The sequence below is a fragment of the Bufo bufo genome, chromosome 1 (assembly GCF_905171765.1).
Source record: "Bufo bufo chromosome 1, aBufBuf1.1, whole genome shotgun sequence".
Lineage (NCBI taxonomy): Eukaryota > Metazoa > Chordata > Amphibia > Anura > Bufonidae > Bufo > Bufo bufo.
In genome coordinates, this window is record NC_053389.1 from 455,729,443 (window position 1) to 455,755,273 (window position 25,831).

The window sequence follows — 25,831 nt, forward strand, 5'->3', positions numbered from 1 at the left end:
GAAATGATTGCCGCCAATGATGTTGGAGACATCAAGGAGAGTGCTATGCATCCGCCACTGTTGTCACCAGACGAGTCTTTGGTGATGGTGATGTTACAGTGTGTGGTCAGGTGTGTGCAGGGGTGTCCAGTCAATACAGAACTGCGCTAGACTTTGTGGATGGTACAGTGATAAACCCATACTACTTTAATAACATCGTTAATCCAGTCATTGTGCCTCTGCATAAACAACACAGGCCTAATTTCATCTTCATGGATGACAATGCGCAGCTCATCGAGGTTGCATCATTAGGGAATGGCTGGTGGAGGCTAGGGTACCACAAAGGGAGTGGCCTGCACTTTCTCCAGACCTAAATCCCATTGAAAACCTATGGGATCAGCTAAATCGTCATGTAGAGGCTCATAACTCGGTACCCCCAGAACCTCAATGACCTGAGGGCTGCCCTTCAAGAAGAGTGGGATGCCATGCCTCAGCAGACAATAATTTGACTTGTGAACAGCATGAGATGTCGTTGTCCAAGCTATAATTGATGCTCAAGACCACATGACAAGTTATTGAGACATTGACATTTTTCGGGGGGGGGGGGGGGGGGGGGGTATACCCACCACTATTGTTGGGCTTTTTTTCAATAAATTGTTTGAGATGAGGACATCACCATTATGTGCCTTCTACTTAAATGCCCAACTTTCATGATATATCACTGTAGCGTGAACTTTTTACATTTTCCATAAATTTCGCCTGAAAGCCAAATATCCCTGAGTTTTTGTGAGTAGTAAATATATAGAAAGAGAGAGAGAAAATCTTTGTACTCATCACTTATGTATTTATGACTAAGTATATTGCAGATAATTTTTGTCTATTTACTAGTTGGCCAGCATTTATGAGAAGAAGGTATTTAGTGTTAATCGCTTTGAATTGATTCTAAATTAAAATAATCACCTGATTAAATTCATATATTCTACCAAACAATTTTTCATGGTCCGCTAAATAATACTAGAATTGCAGCAATTTAGAACAATTTAGAATTTTGGAAACTACTGTTTCTCTTTTAAATTTATTGTTGTAAACGATCCAATGAGTACACTGTTCTCATTACACAGGCAAATGGTTAGTAGGACTTAATGTAAAACTAGCACACAAGTCATTTTAGCAACCCAGTATGATGGCAATTATAGATAGAGCAGAATAAACTATTATGAAATATATTTGTGTTGGCTTCATCAAGACTAATGTGTAATGCCATATGCCCCACAGGAAAAAGGCCTTTTATTTGAAATATATGGATTTGCTCTACTTTGGCAATGCAAAAAAAATGGAAAGGAAAATATTTGTACTTGTATATGGGAGAATAAATAGTGGTTATGGTTCCGAGAACGTGTTTGTAAAAACACAGCAACAGCTGCTGTATACTAGCAGTTGTACCTACTGTAAATCCGAAGGAAGGAACCCGTCCATCATCGGAACATAATATAGCATGAGAAAATCTGTCAACTGATAGACAATGAGGATCTGACATATGATGCATGTGTAGTCGAAACATGAAAAAGCATATTAAATTTAAACATTCTAAATCATCTACTTGAGGAGAGGAGAATTAGCAGTTGTGGTTAATGTTCCATCTGCTCTCTCTGACCTTCTTATGCTCCACTGTGCCAATGAGAATGATATACCATGACCACACCATGCATGACCTTTAAAAAAAAATTAAAAAAACACAAATTGTGTAAGGTTGATCCTTGATCAGATAATGGTGCATCTTAGGAATAGTACATACTGTGTATATTACTACATATCCGTTTCTTATTAACCATACATATGACTTTCAGAATACTATACCTGTGATATTTTAATTTTAATTATTGTAGGTGAATTTTTAAAGCAATTTTGCTTACAAACTTTGAATTGGTTGGCAACTATCATTAAAGGGATTCTTCCCATTTTATAAGGCGAAGGCATATTGCTAGGATATGTCATCTCTTTATAATCAAGTCAATGTTGTCCCTAGATCCCCACTGATCCTGAGAAAGAAGGATCTGTAGAGCACCCGATTCGCTGCAGGGAACTTACTATTATAAAGTAGAGCACCTGCATGTGCCGAGAAAGAACCCATTGGAGGCATGACTGGCAAACAATAGTCTTCAATAATGAAAGCAGGTTCTGCCTTGGTAGTAATGATGGGAGCATCAGGGTTTACTGGAGGGCCAGAGAACACCTACTGCTATCATGCTTAGTTTGGAGAAACAGAACTAATAGCAGGTGTCATGGTGTGGGGCACTATTAGCTTCCATAGCCATTCCCATCTGGTATTTGTAGAGGGAACATTGAGCAGCCCTCGGTATGTTCAGGACATAGTGGAACCAGCCCTTCTGCCTTTTTTGACTTAGGTGAAGTGGTGTTTCAACAAGATAACATCTATACTCACACTGCCTGCACTAGACAATCCCATATAGAAGATGTCTGGAATTGGATGAGGAGATGGATTTCCCATGCAGAGCAGTCAACAATCATTGTGGTTGAACTACAGGTCCAAGTTCAGTTTGGAATGACATACCACTGGAGGGTTACCAGCATCTGTATGACATTACCATGTCAGAGTGACAGACTATATCACAGCATGGGGAGATGTATTAATGTGAACATGCCTTAACATATACCCTGCTGCAGAACCCAAAATAAAGGGTACATCACCTTGGTTGTGTGATCATTGAACAAGTACCACTAGCAGATCAATAACATAACATTTTCCAGGTATTGTTTTTTATTTTGCAGCAGTATATTTGTCGCTGGGCATTACCTGCTGATGTAACAGAAAATGTAATTGGCATCATTAGCCTCTATCATGCCAAGATGTTTTGAAACAAGACAATGGAATTTCCCCAACTAAACTCAGTAACTTGGAACGTTCAATATTGCCTCAGAGAGAAAATTTTGATGATCAAATCATCAACTATACTAGTGATAACACACCTAATTCATAAATACATAGAAACATTAAAATAATCTCCTTATGCACATTTCCTCTTAATAGAAAAGTTAATTTCTAATAAATTCAACACATTTTCCAGCACTTTTTCCTCCATGATCTGAATCTGTTCATTTTAATAATTTTGCTATTAAAGGGGTTATCGCACAAAAATATTGTTTAGAGGTAAATCCAGACCATAATTAAAAACATTTTCATATTTATTTACTTATTTCAAGGTACCACTTGGAACCAAACCCGGGTTCGGGAAATGTTTTTTTTTTTTACAGTAGAAATTAATTTATGAAGTTATTGCGAACAATAACTTCGGCTCATCGGAGCCAATACATTCTAATACTATACAGAGCTCCTGCTCCATACAGTATTCGAACAAAGTTTTATGCGAATCGACTTCGGATGTTTTATCCGAAGTCGATTCGCTCATCCTTAGTGGCAACCTCAGAATCGCAATAAAAAAAACAGGTTGCAATTGTATCCAGTTCATGCAATTCAGTGGCTGCAATTCTACACAGTGATCTTTGGATGTGAGGCTGGTGTTGGCACCAAGATCGCTGTGTTAGCCCCAGCTTACAGCTTCTCAATTTATTTGAGGCAATTAAAGAAATTACTTCCATGATCACTGTACATTCAACAATCTTTGCATAAATCAATAGTACAGGTGAACATAAGAAACTTCGTAATATATCTCATCAGAGAAAATGGTTCTATCCTTGCTTATCAGGCCTTTTCCTTACCCCTTCCAGGTTAAGCTGTTCTCTCATGGAATGTCAGCCCACTAACATAGAAAGAGCAAAGAGTTAAATTAGTGCATTATAAGTTAAAATGAATCTTACTAAATTTTCTTCCAACAAAACTATATATCAATCTGCTGAGCTCCTTCTGCTCTGTAACAGACTGCAACATGATAGGTTCTCCTTAAATAATGATTTCGTTTAAAACTCTCATTTTAATATGGCACTTGCTATACATGTTATATAAGTGAGGTCCAAGAGAAAAACATGGATCGTTCATCAGCATGCCAGGCTTTGATCAATAACTGCTTCTTAGCACACCAAGTTTGCCTCTTCAAGGGGGATGGGCTTATGAATTTTGATCAAAACGTATGCCAATGCCTCGTGTTCAGTACGTATATCAGGGGGCTGTGTACTACTTATTACGCTGAGAAGCAATGTCAATTGTGCTGAGAAGCAGTGATAGATCAATGCATAAATGTGCGATCTATGTTTTTCTCTTTTTTTTTTATATGATATATGTAAGAGTTCATTATTTTATTTTTTTCCTGCTAATGCAGTATCCTGAAACACACTGCTAGACACTGTAATTGTGTTTCATGTAAATGTGCTTGTGCCTGAGTTCCCACAAAGTTGAATAGGGAGGAGGAGGTTCTAACAAACCTCCCACGGCAGTCTCCAGTCTTTTCCCCCAAAGAAAGAAGTCACTGCAGGGTGTGTTTTCTGAGGTAGAAACAACAACTTAGCAGTCATTCTGGAGAGTTATCTAGACTCCAGAGTTAGTTCCATGTACCAACCCCTAGAAGGGAAAGATTAAAGAAGATCTAGGCAACCCAGTGAGAGAGTGAGGATATTGGCAGAGGAATGTAATTGTCGTTTATTGGGCTTGCTCTGCATTTAGTGGGGAGTTTCCAAGCTACCAGCTTCCCACCATAACCAAAGGCAAAAAGTCCACCTGTCAGGAGATACTGTAGTATTCCTAGAGAGATTACCGAAGCTATTGTGAACCGAAGTATATGACTACAGGGAGTGCAGAATTATTAGGCAAGTTGTATTTTTGAGGATTAATTTTATTATTGAACAACAACCATGTTCTCAATGAACCCAAAAAACTCATTAATATCAAAGCTGAATATTTTTGGAAGTAGTTTTTAGTTTGTTTTTAGTTTTAGCTATTTTAGGGGGATATCTGTGTGTGCAGGTGACTATTACTGTGCATAATTATTAGGCAACTTAACAAAAAACAAATATATACCCATTTCAATTATTTATTTTTACCAGTGAAACCAATATAACATCTCAACATTCACAAATATACATTTCGACATTCAAAAACAAAACAAAAACAAATCAGTGACCAATATAGCCACCTTTCTTTGCAAGGACACTCAAAAGCCTGCCATCCATGGATTCTGTCAGTGTTTTGATCTGTTCACCATCAACATTGCGTGCAGCAGCAACCACAGCCTCCCAGACACTGTTCAGAGAGGTGTACTGTTTTCCCTCCTTGTAAATCTCACATTTGATGATGGACCACAGGTTCTCAATGGGGTTCAGATCAGGTGAACAAGGAGGCCATGTCATTAGATTTTCTTCTTTTATACCCTTTCTTGCCAGCCACGCTGTGGAGTACTTGGACGCGTGTGATGGAGCATTGTCCTGCATGAAAATCATGTTTTTCTTGAAGGATGCAGACTTCTTCCTGTACCACTGCTTGAAGAAGGTGTCTTCCAGAAACTGGCAGTAGGACTGGGAGTTGAGCTTGACTCCATCCTCAACCCGAAAAGGCCCCACAAGCTCATCTTTGATGATACCAGCCCAAACCAGTACTCCACCTCCACCTTGCTGGCGTCTGAGTCGGACTGGAGCTCTCTGCCCTTTACCAATCCAGCCACGGGCCAATCCATCTGGCCCATCAAGACTCACTCTCATTTCATCAGTCCATAAAACCTTAGAAAAATCAGTCTTGAGATATCTCTTGGCCCAGTCTTGACGTTTCAGCTTGTGTGTCTTGTTCAGTGGTGGTCGTCTTTCAGCCTTTCTTACCTTGGCCATGTCTCTGAGTATTGCACACCTTGTGCTTTTGGGCACTCCAGTGATGTTGCAGCTCTGAAATATGGCCAAACTGGTGGCAAGTGGCATCTTGGCAGCTGCACGCTTGACTTTTCTCAGTTCATGGGCAGTTATTTTGCGCCTTGGTTTTTCCACACGCTTCTTGCGACCCTGTTGACTATTTTGAATGAAACGCTTGATTGTTCGTTGATCACGCTTCAGAAGTTTTGCAATTTTAAGAGTGCTGCATCCCTCTGCAAGATATCTCACTATTTTTGACTTTTCTGAGCCTGTCAAGTCCTTCTTTTGACCCATTTTGCCAAAGGAAAGGAAGTTGCCTAATAATTATGCACACCTAATATAGGGTGTTGATGTCATTAGACCACACCCCTTCTCATTACAGAGATGCACATCACCTAATATGCTTAATTGGTAGTAGGCTTTCGAGCCTATACAGCTTGGAGCAAGACAACATGCATAAAGAGGATGATGTGGTCAAAATACTCATTTGCCTAATAATTCTGCACGCAGTGTATACAGTATAGCAGAGATAGTACATCCCTCCAGCCTGGAGAAACAAGAGAGGAAGATTGATTGCTATAGAGGAAAAGAACCCCTTATGCAACTTTTGGGAACTAACCTGAACCATTGTAGAAGCTGCCTTGCTGTAAATGACTTGTGTGCACATTGATGACCTTTGGATCAGCTTCAGTAAAGTACTGGGAATTTGTTAAGAGAACTGATCTCTGGACAGCATTCAAACAAAGTTTTGACCAAAGTGACTTTGGATCTATGATCTGAAGCTCGCTTAGCTAAACACTACCCCCACTATACTCACCTGCTCTTTATTGAATGTGATGTCAGAATTCCCTTTAACATACATGCACCGATCACTAAGCTTTCTGATCTGGTGTTTACCAAACCCTATAGTTGACCAAACTAAGCTTTCCTTCCATTTGTTACATATACTGCCAAACAATTCTTATGATTGTCTGTGGGTCAGTAGATTTATTTTAAACAATCTAGCAGATGCAAAAATATTTTTCAAGTATATCATATATAGTGATGAGCAGCAGGGACAATATTCGAATTCGCGATTAGAATAATCGTCATATATTTGCGAATTCGCGATTATTTTCTTGATCCAGAAAAATCAATGTAATATCTGCGTAATATGCGCGAAATATAGGCGTGGGTCACTATAGTTAAATTTTTCAAGCTGCTAGAAGTTTCCTGGGACTGGAGAAAATGGTTGGCAAGACAGAACATCACAATAGCTTTATATGCAGATAGAGTGCTCGAATATATTTGCGATTGCGTAATCGGCACTAATGATGCGAATATTTTGGCGCAATACGTGCAACTTCACATTTTAACAAGTCTGACTACTTATTAGTGATTGGTGCACTAAGTATTGTTGTGAACTTGTGACATCACAGCACTATGTTTGTATGTATGTATGTATGTAGCATACATACATACATACAGCGCTATGTATGTAGAATGTATGTATGGACAGCAGAACATATCAGCTAAACTATATCACTATCTAACCTACACTGACTATCTCCCACTAACTATCTGTATTATATATATAAGCTAACTAACTATCTAATGTAATGACACAGGAAAGCAGAGAGCACAGCAATAACACTGCTGTGTCTCCCAGATCTGCAAAATACTGCATACAAGGGCTGCTGGGGAGGTTCTTATATAGTAAGGGGTAGGCAACTTTCCTATTGGTTGCTAGGGATGTTGCTAAGCTCAGACAAAGACATTGCAGCCTTCTCATTGGCCCACAAGCAAGAAGGGAGGTTACTGATGAAAAAAATATTAGAATATTCGAAATTACGAATATATATCACTATATTCTAAATATTTGCGAATTCTTGAAGTGCCAAAATTCACGATTAATATTCGACTATTCGCGCCCAACACTAATTATATAATATATGTAATAGTTTCACCATATAGATTCAAATCAAAAGGAAAAAAATCTGAATGCAGACATCACTACTTCTAAACTATTTAAAAAAAATGCATTGCTATTGAACAAATTTGTTATAACATCCAAAAAAATAAAGACACTTGTTACAAAGCATTGTGTTCTTTTCTTTATTAACATTTCCCTTAACACATGGAAAACAGTAATGATGGAGCATGTTTATGCTCCATCTGTCTTATATGTACTGATTTAATACCCTTATGTTATATCGAGAAGAATTTCATGAAAAATTTGATTTTTTCCTAAAATGGCTGCTGCACATGTTAGGACATGGAGAAAGGAACTCTGGGAAGGAGGGATCACCCATAATGCCATGCATGCAGCCAATCAGCAGCCAGCCCTGTGATGTCAAAGCTCCATAAATAGCCTCAGCAATCTTGGATTCTGCCATTTTCCAGTGTACTGGATTTACAAGTTCAGGGAAAGATTATTCAAGGTGTACGGAAATGATAGGGAGGAATCATTACACAGCATTTATATTGAACAGGGTTCAGTAGGTGAGGTTACAGCCTGGGTAATAGGAATAATCCTATTATGCCTTGCTACACTGGGGATCCAAATTGCCATCATACAGCTCTGTAATTCCAGCAAACCGCTCTTGTTATTGTGCAAGTGTTTTATACAGCCATTAACAGGGTTTATTACAAGGAAATATTTCTATGTTTTATTTGCCCTTGTGCAGGGCAGTTATATGTTCTAAAGCATTTTTTGGCTTGTATTAGTGGGGAAAAAAGGGCATATTAGCCGTTGTGTGGTGAAGTGCGAAAATTACAGCCCTTTTTGTCGTGTATTAGTTGCAAAAGAGAAATATATTTGCCGTTAAGCGGTGCAGTTATATGTTCTAAAGCACTTTTTGTCGTTTATTAGTGGCCAAAGTAAAATATATTTGTCATTCAGCAGTGCAGTTATATGTTCTAAAGCCCTTTTTGTCATGTATTAGTGGCCAAAGTAAAATATATTTGCCGTTCAGCGGTGCAGTTATATGTTCTAAAGGCTTCTGTGGCGTGTATAAGTGGAAAAAAATAAGGACATATTTGCCGTTCAGCTGTGCAGTTATATGTTCTAAAGCCCCTTTGGGCGTGTAATAGTGGCAAAATAAAAATATATTTGCCATTCAGCGGTGCAGTTATAAGTTCTAAAGCCCTTTTTGCCGTGTATTAGTGGCAAAAGTAAAATATATTTGCCATTCAACGGTGCAGTTATATGTTCTAAAGCACTTTTTGGCTTGTAATAGTGGCAAAATAAATATATATTTGCCATTCAGCTGTGCAGTTATATGTTGTAAAGCCCTTTTTGTCGTGTATTAGTGGCAAAAGAAAAATATATTTGCCGTTCAACGGTGCAGGTATATTTTCTAAAGCATTCTGTGGTGTGTATAAGTGGAAAAAAATAAGGGCCTATCTGCCGTTCAGCGGTGAAGTTATATGTTCTAAAGCCCTTTTTTGGCGTGTAATAGTGGCAAAAGAAAAATGTGTTTGCGGTGAAGTTATATGTTCTAAAGCCCTTTTTGTCATTTATAAGTGGCAAAAGAAAAATGTATTTGCCATTCAGCAGTGCAGTGATAAGTTCTAACGCCATTTTTGGCATGTAATAGTGGCAAAAAAATATATATATTTGCCGTTTTGCGGATATGTTCTAAAGCCCTTTTTTGGCATGTATGGGGGAAAAGAAAAAGGCCTTACTAGTCGTTTGTTGTAGTGAGAAAATTACACCCCTTTTTGGGGTATATTAATAGGAAAAAGAATATGGGAAAATTGCTGAGCGATTGTAGACTTTCTTCTGTATGAACCGAATTATGTCGATTAGCCATTCATTGGTGACATTTTTATGTGGAAAATTGATTGGTAGCTGCAAGTATAGTCAAGGACAATATACTGTATGTCCTTTATAGTCCACACGGTTAATGTGGTTCTTGCCCAGCCACACCAGCAACTTGGCCAGGTGGCACCGTTTCCGCCTCCACGTTCTCATGCCATTGGTCCTGCGACAATGTCCACCTCTACCTCCTCATCCTTCACTGTGTCCTCAGCCTCCACTACAGGGACAATTCACAATGCTCCACTAGCATACCACATGTGGAGGGCATGGCAGTGTCACACTGCTCTACACCTCGTTTGCCTGGGTGAACGGAGTCACACAGGGGAGAAACAGCTCGGTGTCCTTCATCAAGAAATTGAATTCTGGATTTCTCTGCGACAACTCAAAATCGGAACCATGGTGACTGACAACGGGAAGAACATGGTGTTGGCACTGTGTCAAGGAGGGCTGAGCCATGCGGTTCCTAAAGTCTTCCAAGCAAAGTATTAGAAAGTGTTGCATTTGTAGCATAATAAGAAGCTCCCATCATCTGTAAAGACAAGTTATGAAATTATTTGGCACTGTTTTTGGACCTAAAAAATTTATGTACAAATGTGGACATTCACTCTATAGGCAATCGTAGAGAGTTTGCTTACAGTAAGTTGGATATTTCAATGAGCTGTCATGTAGCATAACTGTAATGTAGACATGAGGGAATAGACAAGACTGATTGGAAATAAATGGAAAGGCTCAGAGGGAATATGTTGAGATAAGAACTGATTTGTAGAAAGGTGAAGGAGGAATATTCATGCTTTGGGAAAATCACTTACACCACATGACAGAATAGAAAGGAACTGTTACAGTGGAGATTTTTAAGCTGTCGCAAATTGTTGGAAATGTTATTTTACATACTTCTTTTGGATATCTTCCCATTATGGCTAATGCTATGAACAAATCAGATGTTTCTTAATTTATAATAATGGGACTAATGTGGAAACCTGATGTTTCTAATTCAGCATATTATTTACTTGATATGGAGATGAAATTTATAATCTGGAACTGAGTGCTACTCTGATGAATTGTTTTATGAAATGCCTTGCTTCCTCATCTGAATGTTAGATTTTGTTGACTACTCCAATGAACATTTTACAAAACTCAACGGCAAAACACATTTTACAACTTCCAAAACCAAAGTGTAAATGTTTCATTTTTACCTGCAAACATTCACAAAAGGGTTATTGGCGAGTCCATCTTCACACATATATGATAATGACCATCACTGTCCAGTTATTTACTGTTTCTTGGGTACAATGAAACAGTGTGAATGATTGGTTTAACTCTCGACTTTGTTCTATTATGTAAAAACAATTGTAAAAAATAATGGATTAAATGGCTATAAGATAATCATTTAATAGTCCCATCATGGGGAAATTCACAGTGTTATAGCAGCAGAGAGAATACAAAAACTCCAAGATAAAGGCAATACAGTGACAGTAGATTACAGGTAAAAAAAAAAAGGGATATAGATATCACAGCTCATAGAATTTAGTCTCTGGATGGAATGATATCCACAGGAACCTGTAGGGGATTAGTGCAGTCTAACAGCAGCAGGGAGGAATGACTTTCGATAGCACTCATTCTCAAACTTGGGTGTGAAGCAGTCGGTCACTGATGGTACAGTCCAGTGCTATCACTGTCTCATGCATGGGTAGGGAGTAGAGTTGAGCGAACCCGAACTGTAAAGATCGGGTTCGTACCGAACTTTAGGTTTTTCGGCACCCGGACCCGAACCCGAACATTTACGTAAAAGTTCGGGTTCGGTGTTCGGCGCTTTCTTGGTGCTTTTTGAAAGGCTGCACAGCAGCCAATCAACGACTGTCATACTACTTGCCCCAAAAGGCCATCACAGCCATGCCTACTATTGGCATGGGTGTGATTGGCCAACTGCAGCATGTGACCCAGCCTCTATTTAAGCTGGAGTCACGTAACGCCACCCGTCACTCTGCTCGGATTAGTGTAGGGATAGGCTGCAGCTGCTATGAGGGAGAGATCAGGGAGAAATCTTATGAAGCACTGCTTCTTTACTCAGCGATCTACAGCAAATGTGTTTTGTGGGTGCAGTGCACAATTGTTTTAAGCCTGCCCTGAGCCAACTACTACTGAAAACGAACTTTTTTTTCCTTCAGTTAGTCAATATCAATACATAATCGGCAGCCATTTTATGCAACGATAGTGCACCAGCACAGGATATCTGCATGTCTCCAAGTCCAGAAATACAGCTTTTTGCTTACTGGGGTTAAAAAAAAACTTTTTTTCATATAGTGCACATCCAGGATTAGAAGTGCAAAAGTGAGTGTCACATTTAGGTCAGAAATACAGCTTTTTGCTTACTGGGGTGAAAAAAAACCATCTGTTTCATATAGTGCACATCTAGAATTAGACGTGCATAAGTGAGTGTCACTTTTAGGCCAGAAATACAGCTTTTTGCTTACTGGGGTGAAAAAAAAACATCTGTTTCATATAGTGCACATCTAGGATTAGACGTGCATAAGTGAGTGTCACATTTAGGCCAGAAATACAGCTTATTGCTTACTGGGGTGAAAAAAAACCCCATCTGTTTCATATAGTGCACATCTAGGATTAGACGTGCATAAGTGAGTGTCACATTTAGGCCAGAAATACAGCTTTTTGCTTACTGGGGTGAAAAAAACCCATCTGTTTCATATAGTGCACATCTAGGAATAGACGTGCATAAGTGAGTGTCACATTTAGGCCAGAAATACAGCTTTTTGCTTACTGGGGTGAAAAAAAACACATCTGTTTCATATAGTGCACATCTACGATTAGACGTGCATAAGTGAGTGTCACATTTAGGCCAGAAATACAGCTTTTTGCTTACTGGGGTGAAAAAAAACCACATCTGTTTCATATAGTGCACATCTAGGATTAGACGTGCATAAGTGAGTGTCACATTTAGGCCAGAAATACAGCTTTTTGTTTACTGGGGTGAAAAAAAACCATCTGTTTCATATAGTGCACATCTAGGATTAGACATGCATAAGTGAGTGTCACATTTAGGCCAGAAATACAGCTTTTTGCTTACTGGGGTGAAAAAATAAATCTGTTTCATATAGTGCACATCTAGGATTAGACGTGCATAAGTGAGTGTCACATTTAGGCCAGAAATACAGCTTTTTACAAACTGGGGTGAAAAAAAAACATATAGTGCACATCTAGGATTAGACATGCATAAGTGAGTGTCACATTTAGGCCAGAAATACAGCTTTTTTGCTTACTGGGGTGAAAAAAAACATCTGTTTCATATAGTGCACATCTAGGATTAGAGGTGCATAAGTGAGTGTCACATTTAGGCCAGAAATACAGCTTTTTGCTTACTGGGGTTAAAAAAAAACCATCTGTTTCATATAGTGCACATCTAGGATTAGACGTGCATAAGGGACTGTTCATTTTAGGCCACAAATATGGCTTTTGCTTACTGGGGTTAAAAAACCCTCTGATATAGTGCACATCTGGGATTAGAGGTGCATAAGTTACTGTGAAATTTAGGCCACAAATACCGCTGTCATATAGAGTAGAGTTGAGCGGACACCTGGATGTTCGGGTTCGGCAGGTTCGGCCAAACTTGAAAAAAAAGTTCGAGTTCGGGACCCGAACTTGACTCGAACTTGACCCCGAACCCCATTGAAGTCAATGGGGACCCGAACTTTTGGGCACTAAAATGGCATCAAAATGTGCTTAAGAGCATGACAACTGTTCTGCAAACAAATGTGGATAGGGAAATGACTTAAAATAACATAAAATACTGAAAAATTAAAAATGACAATCTGGATCTAGGAGTAGGAGGTTGAGGAGGCGGTGGATGTGGTGGTGTAGGTTGACGTGGCGGTGTAGGTGGAAGCGGCGGTAAAGGAGGAATAGGTAGCCAACACTGATTTGTGTTATTTTTTTTTTTTAATTGGGGTATCCCCCAAAAATTGGGACAAAATAAAACTAAGAATAAGTGCACTTGAGTACAAGAATGGATGGTTGAGGCTGGTATAAATGTCTATTCTGCACAAGGTACGGACAAGTCTTGTGGGATCCATGCCTGGTTCATTTTAATAAACGTAAGCTTGTCCATATTGGCTGCGGCCTGTGATAATGCTCTCTGTCGTGCTAAACACACGTTCACACTATACACTGGCTGCAGGGCAGGTCAGCACCTCCAAGGCTGACAAAGCTTTTCCACATTTTGGCCATGCTAACCCTGCCTTCTCAGGTGCTGGCGGTGCCCCAGCTGCATTGGCGACCTCTTCCTCCTCCTCTGCCTTCGCCTTGTGCTTCCACTGTGCCCCCGCTGTCAGGTGGGAATGCTATCATCAGCGTGCGCTTGTAGTCGCGCATCTTCCAATCAGTAGCAGATGTTTTCACTAAATTTAGTTCCCTGTCAGCAATGCAGAGCAGGGGTTCATTCAGGGCAAAAGGTGCTTCATGTCACCCAGCAATAGAACAGAGGATTTTGAGAGATTTAGGCTCCTGTCACCCAGGCACAGCAGGGGTTTATTCACGGCAAAAGGGGGTTCTTGTCACCCAGCAAAACAACAGAGGATTTTGAGAGATTTAGGCCCCTGTCACCCAGGCACAGCAGGGGTTCATTCACGGCAAAAGGGGGTTCATGTCACCTAGCAATAGAACAGACGATTTTGAGGGATTTAGGCCCCTGTCACCCAGGCACAGCAGGGGTTCATTCACGGCAAAAGGGGGTTCTTGTCACCCAGCAATACAACAGAGGATTTTGAGGGATTTAGACCCCTGTCACCCAGGCACAGCAGGGGTTCATTTACGGCAAAAGGGGGTTTATGTCACCCAGCAATACAACAGAGGATTTTGAGAGATTTAGGCCCCTTTTTTTAAATTAAAATGGCTCTAAAATAGTCCTTGAAAAGGTACAAAGGCCAGGTACAAATTTGGCCAGCCAGGGCCCACTACTGGAGGTGGAGGAGAAGGATGGGGATGAAGCATGTTCACAGCGGCGTGGCATCCAACGCAGCTCGGGCCCATCACTGGTGCGTGGCTGGGGGGATACGGAGGACGCAGACGATACGTCTCCCACAGAGGACAGCTTGTCCTTACCTCTGGGCAGCCTGGCACACATTAGCGACTACATGCTGCAGTGCCTGTACAACGACAGCAGAGTTGCCCCAACATTTTAACGTGTGCTGACTACTGGGTGGCCCACCCATGCTGGATCCCGTTACAAGACAATGTGCCGTCCTTTAATTCCCTCACTGGAGCGTGATCGGAAGATGCGTGACTAACAGGCGCACGCTGGTAGACGTGCTCCTGAGAGCATTCCCGACTGACGCCGGGGACAAGTGGAAGCACAAGGCAAAGGCAGGGGAGGAGGAAGAGGTCGCCTATGCAGCTGTGTCAGCGCCAGCACCTCAGAAGGCAGGGTTAGCATGGCCGACCATGTGAAAAGCTTTGTACCTCGCCTCAACAACCAGCCCCAACTGCCTGATTTGGAGCGTGTTAGCAGGAGGCAGCATTTGAACAACATGGGGGGAAACAGTACTGTGCCACGCCTACACGTACTGACTGATGGTTCTGCCCCATTCAACTTCTGGACCTCCAAATTGTCCACATGGCCAGAGCTTGCCCTGTATGCCTTGGAGGTGCTGGCCTGCCCTGCAGCCAGTGTACTCCCTGAACGTGTATTTAGCACGGCAGGAGGCGTCATTACAGACAGACGCAGCCGGCCTGTCCACAAGCCAACGTGGACAAGCTCACGTTCATTAAAATGAACCAGGCCTGGATCCTACAAGACTTGTCGGTACCTTGTGCAGAATAGACAGTTCTAACAGCCTCAACCATCCATCCTGTACTCAAGTGCACTATTCCTTTTTTTAATTTTTATATGTCCCAATATTTTGGGGGATACCCCTATGTAAAAATGCTAAATAACACACATCTGTGTTGGCTACCTATTCCTCCTTCGCCGCCACTTCCACCTAGACCGCCAACGTCAGCCTACATGGCCATATCCACTCATTCACCGCGCCTCCTCAACCTCTTCCTCCAACATCATTCCTAATTTGAATTTTTTTTAAGGTCTTTTATGTTTTTTTAATTCATTCCCTATCCACATTTGTTTTGCAGAGCATTTCCCATGCTCTTAAGCACATTTTGCTTCCTTTTGCAGCCCTCTAGCTCTTTCCAGGGCAATTTTAGAGCCATTTTAGTGGCCAAAAGTTCGGGTCCCCATTGACTTCAATGAGGTTTGGATTCGGGGTCAAGTTCGGGTCCCGAACCCAAACTTTTTTTTTCAAGTCGGCCGAACCTGCCGAACTTCCAGGTTTCCGCTCAACTCTAGTAGGGAGTTATTCTCCAGCATGGAGATCAGCTTGGATAGTATCCTTCTCTCACTATACACCTGCACTGGCTTTAGGGGCTCTTCAGGATGGAGCTGGCCCTTCAAATCAGTTTGTCAAGTATCTTCCTCTCCCTGGTTGAGATGTTGCTACCCAGGAGGCCACTCTGAAGAAGATGGCTGATGCCACCACAGAGTTTAAAAAAAGTCCTGAGAAGTGCCCTCTGCAGTCCAAAAGCTCTCAGCCTCCATAAGCAGGTGATGCCTACTTTGACCCTTTCTGTTAGTGCGTCCATGTTATCGGCCCAGTCCAGCTTATTATTGAGGAGTACACCCAGGGTACTTATAAGTGATGAATACCTCAATGTCCATCCCTGGATGTCCACTGGTTTAGGAGCATGTCTGTGCTTGCGGAAGTCCACACCATCTCCTTAGTCTTCCTGGCATTGATCCTAAGGTGGTTTATGCTGGCACCACTCCACAAATTCCCGGGTAGTTTTTCTGTACTCCATGTCATTCAGAGAACTTCTGTAAGTAGCAGCTAGATGAGTTCTACCTGAAGTCGCAGTGTACAGTGTGAAGAGGAAATGAGCAAGAACTGTACCCTGAGAGGTCAGTTTGTCAGGTAGTCTAGGATCCAGTTGGAGAGGTGGTGGTCCACTCCCACAAGAGCCAGCTTGTCTCCTTAATAGTATAAAGTAAAAAAGTATTAAAGGGGTTGTCTCACTTCAGCAAATGGCATTTATATGAAAAACAAGGTACTTTTGTAATGTATTGTGATTGTCCATATTATCTCCTTTGCTGGCTTGATACCTGCATCTTTTTCCTGTAGTTTGCAACTGCGCCCACCACTGCTGGATTGCAGAGTGGTCGTAACTCCTGGAAACAAGCAGTGTATAATGTGATGGAAAGCTTGAATGTATCTGAACCAGACAGTTCATTAGTATCTCTTTTTGCTACATTTTGCTGTCCTATTCATATCAAATGTGAACTGGACCGGTTATTAGAGTATTCATTTGTAGAGATGTCGGGAACATAAAATTTTCCGTTCGCGAACGCGAATTTCCGCAAATGTTCGCGAACGGGCGAATCGGGCGAACCGCCATAGACTTCAATAGGCAGGCGAATTTTAAAACCCACAGGGACTCTTTCTGGCCACAATAGTGATGGAAAAGTTGTTTCAAGGGGACTAACACCTGGACTGTGGCATGCCGGAGGGGGATCCATGGCAAAACTCCCATGGAAAATTACGTAGTTGACGCAGAGTCGGGATTTAATCCATAAAGGGCATAAATCACCTAACAATCCAAATTTTTTTTGAACAACGTGGTTTAAAACATCAGTGTGTGTATACGATCAGGTATAGATGTTGTATCGATCAGGTAGTGTATGGGTTACGCCCGCTTCACAGACATTCACAGACCAAACTCCCCTTTTTAATGCACCGCAAACAACGGCATACAGTCCATTTGCCCAACCGCAAACTCCCCATTTGCACAAGGTTGGATACCAAGCTAGCCATGTCCCGTTGATGTCATTGAAGGTTTCTTCCTCCACCCAGCCACGTACAACACAAGGGTCCCCAGAAAGGTGAATTGAATTGATTTTTTCGAACGGGGAGATGGTTTAAAAAAATGCTGGCTCCCTCCCCTTTGTTTGAATCCACGGTCACTGCGTCTGCACCGTGCAATTTACTGCTCACACCTATTGTCCACCCTTCTGTCACACCTACTGTCACACTATTTCTGTAGTTCTCTCTTCTCATCAGTTTTTATCCCTGTTACATCCCCAATCTGGGGTCCATTTATTAAATAGATTTTTCGAACAGGGAGATGGTTAAAAAAACGCTGGCTCCCTCCCCTTTGTTGAATCCACGCCATGGTCACTGCGTCTGCGCCGTGCAATTTATTGTCACACCCGATTATGAGTGGTATTTCTGTGTACTCTCTTCTCATCAGTTTAAAGAGAATTTTTTTTATCTGCGAGGTATTTGTGAGTGAGTGACACTCTGTAACGGTATGAGTGGAGGCCTCGCCACTGGACACAATACAGTCTGTGTGGGCCTGACACACAGGGCTTGCAAATGTGATTATATCACAGAAAAAGATTAAATAGATTTTTTTTTTATCTGTGAGTATTTGCGAGTGAAGTGACACCCTGTAACGGTTATGAGGGGAGGCTATCCATAGCCAGTGGCCACAATACAGTCTGTGTGGGCCCTGACACACACGGGCTTGCAAAAATGTGATTATATCACAGAAAAATATTTAAATAGAATTTTTTTATCTGAAAGGTATTTGAGTGAGTGACACCCTGTAACGGTTGAGTGGAGCCTAGCCACTAGCCAGTGGCCACAATACAGTCTGTGTGGGCCTGACACACACTGGCTTGCAACTGTGATTATATCACAGAAAAAGATTAAATAGAATTTTTTTTTAACAAGGTGGGCGTCACTCAGTATCGGGCATCAAATAGACAAGGACAATATTGATGTCTGAAAGTTATCTTATATTTGCAACATGTATATTAAAATTGCACATAAACTACATAAAATACTCTAAAACACACATATAACCTCCTGGGGATCGCTATATAACCTCCGGGGATCGCTATGCTGGACGCTATATATGTTGCCAAAGTCCATATTGTATCAATGTCCTTGAAAGTTCATGTAGCGATCAGCAAAGTGGAGAAAAAAAGGAAAATATATAGTTCACAAGAGGTACTTTACCGCTCCTTCAGGCCGCTTGTTATCAGAAGTGCGACTGCTCTGCTTTGAGCTGTAAGGACCTGTGAGTTCAGTCTTTTACATAGGAGGTTCCCCGTTCACTGGATATTGCTTCAGAGTGTAGTCCGTAGCTTTGACCTTCCAGGACCTTCCTGTGGCGTCCCACGTGGTTTCACTGAATAGGTCAGGTGACTTACAATTTCCAGGCGGGGTTTTCGAACTTGTACAGCGTCCGACCGTAATTCTAAAGATCTTCCTTATATTGTCCCACACTGTCTCTTAGCCATACGCGTTTCGGGGTCGGTCGCCCCTTCCTCAGTGGTACAGACAGTGGGGTTTGGGTGTCCTTTTTATATCATCTTTAATTGGTCATTAGTAAGATGCATGCTGGGACAGTGGGGGACTGGAAGACCGGGATGTGGATTTTCGTTTCATAGCGATTCTTTTTTCTCATTCGTGTATGAATACTATTGCGGTTTCAGATCTCCAATATATAAGACTACATTATTATCACATAACACAATTAAAATTGAATTTAATAAATATATATACGGATAAAAATAAGGATAAAAATAAGAATAAAAATATAGATATACTTTCAGAAAATGCACATAAACATAGTTGTAGTTTAGATGCGCTTTCAATGTGATTCATTTAAAATACAACAGGTTGCTGATATTGTGGTCATCCAGGATTTCATCGATATATCTCATTTTGTGAACATTTTCAAACCTATTCAGTCTGTGCATACAGGGATTGATATAAGAACTATAATTAATTAAAAATGCATAAAAAGTATGAATACTATAATAATTTTGTTAAAAAACACATGGTTGTGGTTTAAATTACCCGAATATTCAAAAAACGCAAAAAACGCACCTGCGGTTTTGGTGCGTTTTTGATGCGTTTTTTTCTAAAAATTACAAATTTGGATAAAAAATGATGACTAAAGTTCATTCCCATATTCTTTTTCATGTTTATGATGTCCAAAATTCATAATGTAGTTCAGGACTTTATGTCTGTGGTTCTCAATACAGTAGTGATGTGTATGAGGACGCGGGCATGCCAGGAAGGGGAGATCTGGGTGCTGATAACACAGCCTGACACCAGATGTCTCATTCATGGCAGACCAACGTCCCCCTATAGGAATCCAAAGAGTTCCATATCTGCATTCAGCCCCTTTGGGATGAGGGAATCAAATTCAAAGATCCTCTTTGATTCATTCCTAGACATTCGGAGGATATGATTCCCTCCTCTCCATGGACATTCAACTTTCTCTATGGCCATATACATTAAACTAGATGGGTCGCTATTGTGGTAATCCCTATAATGTTTGGATAATGAGTGTAATTCGTACCCCTTTTTTATATTATTTACGTGTTCTGATATCCTTTTCTTTAAAGTGCGTTTTGTTCGTCCTATATATTGTTTATGGCATGGGCACTCTATCAGATAAATCACGTTTGTTGAGTCGCATGTTAGGCCCTCTTTAATCTCCAAGGAAAAGGAGTTTTGTGTTGAGATAGCTTTAAAAGTCTTTTTGGGAAATGTGGTAATTTTGCAATTGGAGCAACGTCCACACCTATAGAATCCCTTAAAGGATAACCAGTTTTGTTTTTGTATGCCACGTTCTTTATTTTTAACAGATGGCGCTACCTTCAATCCCAAGTTTGAAGCCCTAGTATAGGTAATTTGGGGCGTGTTGGTAAGTATGGGCCCAATTATCTTGTCACCCAGTAAGTGATGCCAATATTTCCCAATAATTTTCTCCATATTTTTGTATTGGGCATGGAATGGTAAGATCAATCTTATTGTTTCATCATTTGTTTGTTTTTGCCTGGGGACGAAGAAATCCTCTCTATCCATTCTCTTGACTTCTTCCAATGATTTTTCCAGATGGTAAATCGGGTATTGTCTGTCCATGAATTGATGTTTCAGGGTTTCTGCCTCTATTGCAAATTGTTGGTCCTTAGTGCAATTACGTTTTAGTCTCCTAAATTGACCCTTAGGGACATTGATGAGCCACCTCGGTAAATGACAACTTGTATATAGTATATAACTATTTTTGCTCACCAGTTTATGGTGTGTGCTACATATTAATTTATTTCCATCAACTTTGATATCGAGATCCAAAAATTGTATGTTCTCCATATCAACGGTGGAAGTAAATTTCAAATTCAAGTTGTTTGTATTTATTTCCTCCAGGAAAGTAGTAAGGGACGCCATCGTGTTCTGCCATATGAACACGATGTCGTCTATATAGCGACGCCACAGCAACAGGTCCGCCCCCAGCCTAGGTCCAATGACAGTGGACTCCCACTCTGCCATAAACAGATTGGCATAGCTGGGGGCGAACCTGGTGCCCATGGCGGTGCCCTTACACTGAACATAAAAATCGCCATTGAAGGAAAAATAATTATGTGTCAGTATATACCTGACTCCTTCTATTATGTAGTGTATTTGTTCTTCGTTCATAGTCTTACTCTGGGTCAATTGTTGTTGCAATGACTCTAAGCCCTGTTCATGGTCGATTACCGTATATAGAGAGTTGACATCTAATGTGCCCAATATGTATCCCTCTTTATATTCCATCTTCTCCCCACTGTCTGTACCACTGAGGAAGGGGCGACCGACCCCGAAACGCGTATGGCTAAGAGACAGTGTGGGACAATATAAGGAAGATCTTTAGAATTACGGTCGGACGCTGTACAAGTTCGAAAACCCCGCCTGGAAATTGTAAGTCACCTGACCTATTCAGTGAAACCACGTGGGACGCCACAGGAAGGTCCTGGAAGGTCAAAGCTACGGACTACACTCTGAAGCAATATCCAGTGAACGGGGAACCTCCTATGTAAAAGACTGAACTCACAGGTCCTTACAGCTCAAAGCAGAGCAGTCGCACTTCTGATAACAAGCGGCCTGAAGGAGCGGTAAAGTACCTCTTGTGAACTATATATTTTCCTTTTTTTCTCCACTTTGCTGATCGCTACATGAACTTTCAAGGACATTGATACAATATGGACTTTGGCAACATATATAGCGGTCCAGCATAGCGATCCCCAGGAGGTTATATGAGCGATCCCCAGGAGGTTATATGTGTGTTTTAGAGTATTTTATGTATTTTATGTGCAATTTTATATAACATGTTGCAAATATAAGATAACTTTCAGACATCAATTTTGTCCTTGTCTATTTGATGCCCGATACTGAGTGACGCCCAACCTTGTTATTATACTGTTCACTTCATCAGCAACAGGGAGTGCTGAGTGGCAGTGCACCTACTCCATTAGTAATTAGTGAGTGAGCCACCAAACCTTACTACTGAGAATTTTTTTTTATCTGCGAGGTATTTGTGAGTGAGTGACACCCTGTAACGGTATGAGTGGAAGCCTAGCCACTAGCCAGTGGCCACAATACAGTCTGTGTGGGCCTGACACACACGGGCTTGCAAATGTGATTATATCAGAAAAATATTAAATATAATTTTTTTTATCTGAAAGGTATTTGAGTGAGTGACACCCTGTAACGGTATGAGTGGAGGCCTAGCCAGTGGCCACAATACAGTCTGTGTGGGACTGACACACACTGGCTTGCGATTAAAAGATTAAATATAATTTTTTTTTATCTGCAAGGTATTTGTGAGTGAGTGACACCCTGTAACGGTATGAGTGGAGGCCTAGCCACTAGTCAGTGGCCACAATACAGTCTGTGTGGGCCTGACACACACGGGCTTGCAAATGTGATTATATCACAGAAAAAGATTAAATATAATTTTTTTTTATCTGTGAGGTATTTGTGAGTGAGTGACACCCTGTAACGGTATGAGTGGAGGCCTAGCCAGTGGCCACAATACAGTTTGTGTGGGCCTGACACACACGGGCTTGTAAATGGGATTATATCACAGAAAAAGATTAAATATAATTTTTTTTTATCTGCAAGGTATTTTCTGTCACACCCTGTATGAATGGTGTGCACACAGTACTGTCTGTGACTGAGCCTGCAGCCTCTCACACACGGGCAGGCAACTGCAATATATATACAGTACAGACCAAAAGTTTGGACACACCTTCTCATTCAAATAGTTTTCTTTATTTTCATGACTATGAAGGCATCAAAACTATGAATTAACACATGTGGAATTATATACATAACAAACAAGTGTGAAACAACTGAAAATATGCCATATTCTAGGTTCTTCAAAGTAGCCACCTTTTGCTTTGATTACTTCTTTGCACACTCTTGGCATTCTCTTGATGAGCTTCAAGAGGTAGTCCCCTGAAATGGTCTTCCAACAGTCTTGAAGGAGTTCCCAGAGATGCTTAGCACTTGTTGGCCCTTTTGCCTTCACTCTGCGGTCCAGCTCACCCCAAACCATCTCGATTGGGTTCAGGTCCGGTGACTGTGGAGGCCAGGTCATCTGGCGCAGCACCCCATCACTCTCCTTCATGGTCAAATAGCCCTTACTTTCAAAGTTTTCCCAATTTTTCGGCTGACTGACTGACCTTCATTTCTTAAAGTAATGATGGCCACTCGTTTTTCTTTACTTAGCTGCTTTTTTCTTGCCATAATACAAATTCTAACAGTCTATTCAGTAGGACTATCAGCTGTGTATCCACCTGACTTCTCTTCAACGCAACTGATGGTCCCAACCCCATTTATAAGGCAAGAAATCCCACTTATTAAACCTGACAGGGCACACCTGTGAAGTGAAAACCATTTCAGGGGACTACCTCTTGAAGCTCATCAAGAGAATGCCAAGAGTGTGCAAAGCAGTAATCAAAGCAAAAAGCTACTTTGAAGAACCTAGAATATGACATATTTTCAGTTGTTTCACACTTGTTTGTTATGTATATAATTCCACATGTGTTAATTCATAGTTTTGATGCCTTCAGTGTGAATCTACAATTTTCATAGTTATGAAAATAAAGAAAACTCTTTGAATGAGAAGGTGTGTCCAAACTTTTGGTCTGTTCTGTATATATGTATAAAAAATAAAAAAAAGCAGACTGATGTACCAGCCCTGAAAAGGGCTTTTTGAGGTGCTGTCAGGACGCTGTCCTTACAGCAGATGAGTCTGTGGACACAGAACACTGCCCTAGCTAACGCTTTCCCTATTGAATCAGCAGCAGCCGCACTGTCCCTCCTCTCACTTAGAATGCAGCTTCCGAATGAATCTAAAATGGATGCTGTCCAGGAGGTGGGAGGGTCTGGGAGGGAGGGTCTGCTGCTGATTGGCTGAAATGTGTCTGCTGACTGTGAGGTATAGGGTCAAAGTTTACTCAATGATGATGTATAGGGGGCGGACCGCATATGTTCGCCCGCCGCGGCGAACGCGAACAAGCTATGTTCGCCGGCGAACTATTCGGGACATCTCTATTCATTTGCTATGTCTAGCTATACTACTTACATCATAAGTGAACTGGGAGAGTTTTATAGTGGTCCTATTCTATATTTAGCTATCTTGTTCTCATCATACATGAACTGGACCAATAATTTGTGTGTCTTCTATGTTGAGCTATTCATCTCATATCTTGTGTGAATGTGACTAGTCAACGAATTATCCCTTTTTATTTGAGAGCTACCCTACTCATATTATCTCTAAACTAGACTGGTCATTAAGGCATCCATTTATTATTTATTATGCAAAATGCAAGATGTCAATAAGGCAAAAATAATATAAAGTAACAAAAGAAGCATTCTAGTTAAGAAGAAAAAATACACAAAAACACTTTTGTTCCATCCAAATGTTTTTACCTGCAGAAGCAGTCTGTCCAACCCTGAAATATGTCATTTTACATAAATTCAAGAAATCACTCTTAGGCCTCTTTCACACGGGCGTTGCGGGAAAAGGTGCGGGTGCGTTGCGGGACCATGCACGATTTTTCCGCGCGAGTGCAAAACATTGTAATCCGTTTTGCACTCACGTGAGAAAAATCGCGCATGTTTGGTACCCAAACCCTAACTTCTTCACAGAAATTCGGGCTTGGGATCGGTGTTCTGTAGATTGTATTATTTCCCCTTATAACATGGTTATAAGGGAAAATAATAGCATTCTCAATACAGAATGCATAGTACAATAGGGCTGGATGGGTTAAAGGGCTTCTGTCACCCCACTAAACAGTTATTTTTTTTTTGTGTACTTATAATCCCTATCATGCGATATTGCTATACCTTATGTTATTAATAATTTTCGTTCAGTAGATTTTGCAAAAAACATACTTTTATGATATGCTAATTACCTTTCTACCAGCAATGACGTCACCGAAAGAGAAGACGTCATCGGCGCAGGTGCACTGAGGGAGTGCTGAGGAGGGGCGAGCCTCCTTATCTCAGAGCGCCTGCGCCGAATCAACACAGGCGCGCGATTTTTGAAATGCTGACAGGGCTGGCCGGAGGAGGAGATCGCGGCTGGCCCTGTCAATCAACAAGAGGAGGGGGCGGTTTTCTGCGGCTGCTACCAGCAAGTAGACGCCCTACTTGCTGGTAGAAAGGTAATTAGCATATTATAAAAGTTTTTTGCAAAATCTACTGAACGAAAATTATTAATAACATAAGGTATAGCAATATCGCATGATAGGGATTATAAGTACACAAAAAAAAAAATAATCAGTTTAGTGGGGTGACAGAAGCCCTTTTAAAAAAAAATAAAAATGTAACTCACCTTAATCCACTTGCTCGCGCAGCCCGGCATCTCTTCTGTCTTCTTTTTTGCTGTGTGCAGGAAAAGGACCTGTGGTGACGTCACTCCGGTCATCACATGGTCCATCACATGAGCCATCACCATGGTAAAAGATCATGTGATGGACCATGTGATGACCGGAGTGACGTCACCACAGGTCCTTTTCCTGCACACAGCAAAAAAGACAGAAGAGAAGCCGGGCTGCGCGAGCAAGTGGATTAAGGTAAGTTTAATTCTTTTTTTTTTTTTTTTTTTTAACCCCTCCAGCCCTATTTTATTATGCATTCTGTATTCAGAATGCTATTATTTTCCCTTATAACCATGTTATAAGGGAAAATAATAATGATCGGGTCCCCATCCCCATCTCCTAGCAACCGTGCGTGAAAATCGCACCGCATCCGCACTTGCTTGCGGATGCTTGCGATTTTCACGCAACCCCATTCATTTCTATGGGGCCGGCGTTAAGTGAAAAACGCACAAAGAGGA

General features: G+C 41.1%; 1 long non-coding RNA gene across 1 annotated transcript; it reads right to left on the reverse strand.

The window, feature by feature from the left end:
- Window positions 1–4,270: 4,270 nt before the first annotated feature.
- LOC120987081 lies at window positions 4,271–24,505 on the reverse strand. The gene is made up of 3 exons (XR_005775905.1): window positions 24,481–24,505; window positions 23,719–23,724; window positions 4,271–4,397 (listed from the first exon to the last, which is right to left on the reverse strand). It is a non-coding gene; the product is annotated as an uncharacterized LOC120987081 (long non-coding RNA).
- Between the last annotated feature and the right edge of the window lie 1,326 nt (window positions 24,506–25,831).